At 36.0% G+C, this 8605-nt stretch overlaps 1 long non-coding RNA gene across 1 annotated transcript; it reads right to left on the reverse strand.

Moving 5' to 3' along the window:
- Positions 1-5318: 5318 nt before the first annotated feature.
- Positions 5319-8274, reverse strand: LOC130987141 (uncharacterized). The gene is made up of 3 exons (XR_009089586.1): positions 8187-8274; positions 6267-6333; positions 5319-5661 (listed from the first exon to the last, which is right to left on the reverse strand). It is a non-coding gene; the product is annotated as an uncharacterized LOC130987141 (long non-coding RNA).
- Between the last annotated feature and the right edge of the window lie 331 nt (positions 8275-8605).

Genomic DNA, 8605 nt, shown 5'->3' on the forward strand with positions numbered 1-8605 from the left:
AATGGGCCAATTCTTACCATTTGTCATTAGAGATGTCGCAAGTTTTTGGGGTGAATAGTACGAAAAAATCTCATTTATACGAGTTGTTTCAAGTATTGCGCGCTACCTCTTGAGATAAATGATACGAAAAAAATCTCATTTGCCACTACATGTAATATATGTTCGAAATTGAGAGAGAGACTTAGCTAGATAATAGCTTCGCCCCAAAATATGAGTATATAAAAATATTATAATTCTTTAAATCCTATGGTCAACTGGTTATAAGTTGAGAGCGCTTTTTAAATAGCCATTTTGAAGAAGGGAACACAATATTTGGCCACTAATTAAAAAAAATACAAAATCTGACCATTTATTACGTGTAAAGACTATTTTGCCCTTAATTAGGGCAGACCGGATTCGGATCGAATTCAAGTTTGCACTCGGGTTTGGCAAATATGGCACTATTAGTGCCATATGTGCCAACCGAAAAAAAATCTAAGTATATTGCACTAATGGCACTAATATGGCCATAATTACCATTCGTGCAACACTACATAAGAGAGTATATGGCACTAATGACACTAATATGGCCATAAGTACCGTTCGTGCAGCACATTAAATGGAGAATATAAACTCTAAATGGATAATCTAAACCATAAATGAGAAATTTAAACCCTAAATGATAATCTAAACCCTAAATGGATAATTTAAACCCTACGGCGAAGTGTTCCAAAATGGTCATATAACTGTACCCATCTAAATAATATTAGCACACAGGTATATGATACTAATATGGCCATAAGCACCGTTCGTATGACACTAATGAGATGGCCATAAGTATCATTCGTGCAGCACTAAGTATATGGCATTAATGGCACTAAAAGTGCCATGTGTGCCTAACCCGCGCGCAAACCCGAATCCGATCCGAATCTCGTCCGCCCTAATTAAGGGCAAAACAGTCCTAAAACGTAACAAATTGCCAAATTTTGTATTTTTTTTCAATTAGTGGCTAAATATTGTGTTTTCTTCTTCAAAATGATCATGCGAGTATATTGTTTCTTATAAGTTTGTGTGTTTAATTTCCTACTAAATCATTGTTTCAAAAAAATCTACTGAAACAAAAAATAATACTTCCTCCGTCCCAACTTAAATGGTGCGTATTCCTTTTTGATCCGTCTCAACTAAAATGATGCGTTTTTATTTTTGATAATAATTTTACACTACAATCAATGTGGCCCCACACACCTTTACACACTTTTATATTACAAGCTTATTCTTCTTAAATCTCGTATCGAAAAGAAGTGCGCCATTTAAATTGGGACGGAGGGACTATCGTATAAAAATGATTTTTTGGCCATTTTTAACTTTCTAAATTCAAAAAACCGAAAGCCATGTGAAAGCCAAAATGGACTAAATATTTTATACATATATATGTAATGCGAGAAAAAAGTTGTGAAGGTTTGTGCTTTAGACATTATGCTTTTCACAACCAACTCAAGACCCCAACATTTTTGATGATGGAATCCATGTTCAAGAAAAAGCAAAGATTTCTACTTTTAGTCGTATGAGAACAAATAAATTGAGGGTTTGGGACTTGGAATTTGGCCTAAGTTTATAGTCATTCAATTTGCATGCAAGCCACTTGTGCTCTCTCTACGTATGCGGTATGTATACTTATCATAATTAAAAATTTAATTTGCCACTGTCACTATTTGTTACGAATGACGAATGCTTCTGTTTCTATAGTCAAGAAAGATCTTGATATTTTGAAAATAATCATGCATCCCCCCATGCTGTACCATCAAAATCATAAAATTTTAGAGGAAATAAATTAATTAAGGTGTGATTTTTTAGCTTGGAAATTTATCACGAGAAAATAAGAAATAAATTTTCTTTTTTCCTTAATATTTTTTCCTTCATTTTCTGTAAAAGAGAATTCCGTTGTTTTACATTTTTTATTCATTCTGAAGAGAGATAATATCCCTTTATTTTTAATGTGATAATATTATATTTTGTTAGAGTGAAAAAAAGATGAATGAGAAATACTCAAATTATCTTTAATTTTAGAAATGAGAAATATTCACACAACGATCTTAACCATTATCTATGTAATACTCCCTCCGTCCCAATAAAAGTGGCCACTTTTTTTTGGGCACGAAGATTAAGAAGGGGATTGTTATTTTTTAATTGAGTGTGACCCACCAAAATTAGTGAGCAATTTTTAGAAAGTGTCCTACAATTGTTGACCAAATTAGTGAGTAATTTTGACATTTTTAGAAAGTGGCCTACAATTGTTGACCAAATTAGTGAGTAATTGTTGACTTAATTAAAGTAAACTTTTGCCATTTTTAGAAAGTAGCCACTTTTAATGGGACACCCAAAAAGGAAATGTGGCCACTTTTATTGGGACGGAGGGAGTAATACATACTCCCTCCGTCCCAATAATGAAGACACACTTCATTTGGGCACGGAGATTAAGGAGAGATAGTTTAGGTGCTAAAGTATTGTGGCCCACATCTAATTAAACTTGTTTAATTCTTTTTTTTCTCTCTTAGTTCCACCATTGTTGTAACCTCATTTTACTATCTTTTCTCCTCCGGCGGAATCGCCGGCGACCACGACCGCCGACCACCGTCGAAACAGCAAGAGCAAAATTGAAATCTGCCATTCCCATTCCTCACATTCCTATTCCCAAATTTGAACCATGAAAACCGAATCGAATCTAGAAATTTGAACCATGAAAATCGAATCCAGAAATCGAAACAACACAACAGAAAAATCGAATCATGAAAATCGAAACAACACAACAAGAAATTGAATCCAGAAATCGAAACAACAAAGCTAGAAATTTTGTTCTCCCCGATTCCAAAATTTGAACCATGAGAATGGCGGCGGAGATGAAGGGTTTCAGAAGGAGGGTGGTGGCCTCACTGCTGCGGCGGCCGGAGAAGAAGAAGAGAAGAGGATGTGCGGCGGTTTCAGACCCGCACGTATCTCGAGCGACGCCTCCGCCTCCGCCTCCCCAGAACCATATCCACCACTATCTTCCTCTCTCAAATCGAACCTAGAAATTGAGGGTGGTGGTTTGGCGGATCTGGGTTTTTGGGGGAAGGAGACCGGAGACCGGAGCCGCTGCTGTTCGGCGGGGCTAGGGCTCGGCCCTCTGCCCCCGTCAGTGTGTGCGCGAGCGATCAGAGTCTCACCGGAGGGGCGAGGGGTGTTCGGTGGTCGGAGGGGCGAGGGGTGCTCGGCGGTGGCCGTGGGTCGCCGGCGGCGACTCCGCCGAGAAGGGGGAGGAGATGGGCGGCGGGTTGGGAGTGGAGAGAAATGAGGGAGGCGGCTGAAATGTGTAGATTTAGGGTTTTGTACTAATTTATACCATAATTAAGGTTCAATTAATTAGTTATAATTAAGTCATAAATATTTCCTTATTTGGAAGTGTGTCTTTATTATTGGGACGTCCCAATAAGGAAAGTGTGTCTTCAATAATGGGACGGAGGGAGTAACACTTTTTTTTATTGTTATAAATGTTTTTATTTTCGTTTTGTAATATTGTTATAGATAATGATTTTTTTCTATTTTAGATGACGAATTTTATACAGTTATGTATTCCAACTACAACTTTTAGCATATTTAATAGTCCATCCATCCCATAAGAGTGTATCACATTTTTCATTTTCGTTCGTTCCGTAAGAGTGTATCACTTCCATTTTGGGACATGACCCCAATTTCCCCTTTTAGCCACAATCACTCATCTATACATAATCCCACAATCAATTCAACACAACCATTCATTTTTACTCAACACTTTATCTACCAACTTTTTTCTTAAAACCCGCACCATCCCTTATGTGATATACTCTTACGGGACGGATGGAGTATTTTTTTTCTCAATTTTTCCTGTTATTTATCTCAAAAATGAATAAATTATTTTGAAACAACAAAATGATAAATTCATCAATAACATATATTATATATCATAGAAAACATTCATACATTACCATCTAAACATTCATACACAATGCTTTGAGCACATCCCGAAATATTTTTTTTCTGGTGCAACACCACCATGATCTCAAAGGACCACGACACCAAGAGAAATAAAAGATTTCATCAGTTTTTACTTCGAAAGCCGTTGCAACTTCTCTCTATGCAGGTAATGTCATGTTTGAAGCTTGTATAGTGTCTCCAACATAGATTAACTGTCAATCACAATTTTCCATCATCAAATGTCAATAGCTATACAATAAACAACTCTTCAATTAATATTTGTAACATAAAGCAAATTGTGACATAAAGTCGCACAACTGGACAAAGCAAAAATAAATAAAACTGCAACACTGTTAATTTGAGGCAAACAAGTGAACAAACAATTTAACTAAGGTTCAGAAACCGACGACTGTGGTGGTTGAGGAGGCTAGTTGTCTCCGTTAAATAGAGGTGGCGATAGCACTTGCTACTGCTGTCGGCGGTGATGGTGGCAACTGACGGCAACAAGTAGGCTGCAGTTCAGTGAAGCCGCGAAGGTTCTACTTAGTTTATAGCTGAAAAATGAAAATATAAACTCATTTAATTATAAGAAAGAATTCGGTAAAAAAAATAGTGTGAGGGCTTCTACCTTACGTGGAGGTACCGAGTTCAGAGGAGGCGAGGCAAGGCGACGAAGAAGACTAGGTCACGCAGTCATACCCTGAGGCGTGGTGGGTTGTAGGTTTCTACTGGTTTGTCATGGAGGCGTGGTGGGTTGTAGGTTTCTACTGGTTTGTCATGGAGGCTCTGAGGCAGGGCAACACAATTGAATAAAGTGGGGGCGATGGCAAGTGGCGGACGATAGAAAGAGGTTGGCGTCCGGGAGAGAGAAACAGGCGGTGGCGCTGAAAAGGAATTAAGGTTGGGCAGCGTGAAGGAGGAGCGGCGATGGTTGTCTAAATGTAGAAGAATTTAGGATTTTTACTTTTTTCGATGTCAAGTTATTTTTTACTTTTTTTTAATTAAAATAAAAAATTGTTTGAACTCATTTTCAATAATTAAAATTAACTTTAATCTATTTAAATACTAATTTAAAAAATATAATTCTTATTTTAATTTTTAATTTTTAGATCAACAATTTTTTTAAATGGGTATATTATAGTTTTGAAAAAATGAATTAATAAAAAATTGAAAAATAAAAAATGATGCTCATACATAATAATTGTCATAATAAGAAGTTCTCATATATAATGCTTTTCTTAATGGTTAAATTATTGTTGTAAAAGAGACGGTCACAGATAACGCATGGCATAACGGTTCAGTTGTCACAGCCCGCCTTAACTAAGGATAGTTAAGCCGAGTGATCTACGACTAGGGATGGGGTTAAAGAATAAGGGAAAGAAAGGGGCGTCATTTGAAACCGTAAATCTTACTCAACCTAAGAAAAATCGTCGTATTTACTCATTAATACTCTTTTGAACAGTCTATGAAAGACAACATAAAACTTAATTAATATCATTAATCAAGTTATACATCATATGAAACCATTCTCTTAAGACTCAAAGTATGACATAACATACTATAACATCAACAACATCTTGCAGCGGAAAGTAGCTAGACATATGTATGAAGACATATTCTAGACAGGTTAACTATTTATTAACAACCCTGGAGACTCCACTCATTGCAGCACCATCATCACATCAGCTCAACCTGCACATTTAGAAAACATATGCAGGGCTGAGTACAAAAGCACTCAGTGGGCACGTATGCCTAGGTATAAAAATACATGCTTCAAAACTGTAAATTGTCATGCCATCATAATCAGTACAGCAAGGGAGTTTTTCGCTAAAAAGGCCCAAGCTTACTAAGTTCATTTGTGATTCTTAAAGTTCGTCTGATCAGACTAAGTTCTTTTGTAATCTATCATATCTGAAACTGTGTGCCGGAGAGGTGGCCACCTCTCACGGTCACTTGACCGGCCAACCCGCTAGATGACTCACGGTCACTGGTGTACACTAGCCCTGGCAGGATAGCTATCAACTGCTCAGGACCCGAATTCGATTGCATCATTGGCAAAGCCAAAGCAGATAGATATCATACTAAAATTTAAACATTTTATGGCAAGACAATACTTGAAATAACTTTCACTCAAATATTTTGTAACGAAATAACTTGCTCAAATGTAACATTAAACTCATTTGATAGATATATATAAAACTGAAATTAACAGTTAAATCATCTCATGCATTCATTCGTATAAGAGGCCTACGACACGCAGGGGATCTCTATATACGTATAGTAAAAGTAATGCCCACCTCGTTGTGTCTCTGTATCAATGAGTAACGTCACTCTCTCCCTCAAGTCGTTACTTCCCAAAAGGACCTTCATCGTTATGAAGAATTGGTGAGAAGTTATAAAAGAAACCTCGATTAATAATCTAATCTCTTTTATGAAACATTAGTATCTCTAATGTTCATCTCTCTTGATTGTTAATCAATATAACAATTATTATCTCTCGTCATTACTCATTAATTATAACATCCTTATGTTATAATTAGCAGCGCTTCAATTAAAAGAAATATTTAACACATCGAAAAGTCCACTTTCTTAGCAGATCTATTCGCTCTCATCTCGTCTAATTAACCAATTAGAAAGTTAAACTTTCCATTAGGTATGTATTTGAGTCACAGGTCAACAAGAATTGACTATGCTCAAATTCTAATTTCACTAAAAATTTCGACATGACCTATTCATATATAATGTCAGCCACGAGATTCCAACGCGTGAATCTCACTATGTGAACTCGTCTCTCGACTCAAAACTTAACATCTTGACATCTTTTCAACGCAAACCAAACAATTCAAAATCATCAAAACTCTTTATCAGTAAACTATCATTTATACTCGACACCAATTGTTCGAGTGTCAGATACCAACATTTATGTGCGTTAATCATAACTCTCACAACTCACACCATTTAGTCATATCGTATCATCCATCAAAACAAATATAATCAAGTTGTTTTCTAGAAAGTTTTGCTGTTTTTGTGTCATCTTTAAAAATTCATAACAACCAACTCAATCATCATAAACTATCATACCAATTGATCTCAAAAACTTCATGAAGTGTAGTTCACTCTAAAAATGGTAGTTAACCAAAAAGGTTAAAGGTTTTTGGAGATATTGCTCTTTTAGTGCAGGCTGTCAAAGATTGACAGTTTCTGCCAATTTTGTTTAGGCCATTAGAAACCAAGGCAAACCTTAATAAAATTCCATCAAATTTAATCAGCCAAAACTAAATGTATCCTTGAAGATTTGGTTAAAATTTCACAAGAGAAAACGTTCATATGATCTGCCAAATAAACAATGAAACTCATACACTTTTACTGTTGGAAAAATATGACAGCAGAACAGGGCATTTTTGAAATAATAAACTGCTCTGTTTCAGAGGTCATAAAAATCGAAATCTTATGTTTTTAGAAAAGTATTGAAGTCTAGTTTCGTTTAAAAAAAACGGTGATGCAAAATCCTTCATGGATTAATAGATATAAACGTTTTTGTGAAGTCTACCAACAGTTGACAGATTCTGTCAAGGATTTTTCAAAATATCTTTAAAATAGCAAACCTCATCCAAAAGACATGAAATTTTGCAGCGACGAAATACACATATCATAGATAAACATACTAAAATTTCAGAGCCATCAAGCAATGAAAACTCATCGAAACATAAGCTTGAAACTGCTGTAAAATTTTGACAGAATTCCAATTTTAATTTCGTTCAACAATTATCATCCATAAATTGTAAATCAATTAGCATGCTCATGTGATATCGTAGAACACATATACGCAATAATATTCATTATGCAACATCCCAAACTTCACGAATTTAAATAATCATACTCTAAAAACTTATACAATTTTCGTGCTTGAAAAAATACGAATTTAATATATATCGATTCTAGCATACCCCTAAGCACAAATATCAAGTCAAAACGATCAAACAAAAATCGAAAGACAAGCTAATGTGTGAAAAACGGGGCTGCCCTCATGAGTTTCATAGCTACGGTTCATTCCGTTCTTACTCTCTTCATTAAACATGCTCGACATCTACCCAAGAACAACATACTAAAATTTCACGACGATCCGACGTCGTTTCAAAATAAAGTCGAGAATCGACATTTTTCGACGTCGACGAAAATCGAAAAGAAAACCATGAAATCGTAGGTAGAGATGTTACCTACGTAAAAACGTGATCAAAAAGATGATCGGCGCTCGTCTCGGTGCTCAAATCGGAGCTCAAAAGCTTGAAGAAGCTTTAATGGAGGAAGTGTGTGTTCTTGGTGTTTGTGTGTGAGAGAGAAAAGATGATTGGAGTGTATTGGCTGAATTCAGCGTGAGTGAGGTAGATAAAGGGGTGTTGGGCGGTTTGGGGGGGTGGTTTTGGTGGGGTAGCCTTAGATATTTAAGATATTAACCCGTTAGTCGTTAAATATCCCGTTTCGTCTCGTTTTAACGACTAATTACCCACATTCTTCGTTACTCACACTCTTAACTCCTACTCACTTTCATTACACTCGTAATTCTATATAAATATAGAAAACGCAAGCTCGTTCTCGAAATTCTGATAAACGAGCTCGGTTCGTTTATCGAGAAATC

The sequence above is a fragment of the Salvia miltiorrhiza genome, chromosome 5, assembly GCF_028751815.1.
Source record: "Salvia miltiorrhiza cultivar Shanhuang (shh) chromosome 5, IMPLAD_Smil_shh, whole genome shotgun sequence".
NCBI classification, from domain to species: domain Eukaryota; kingdom Viridiplantae; phylum Streptophyta; class Magnoliopsida; order Lamiales; family Lamiaceae; genus Salvia; species Salvia miltiorrhiza.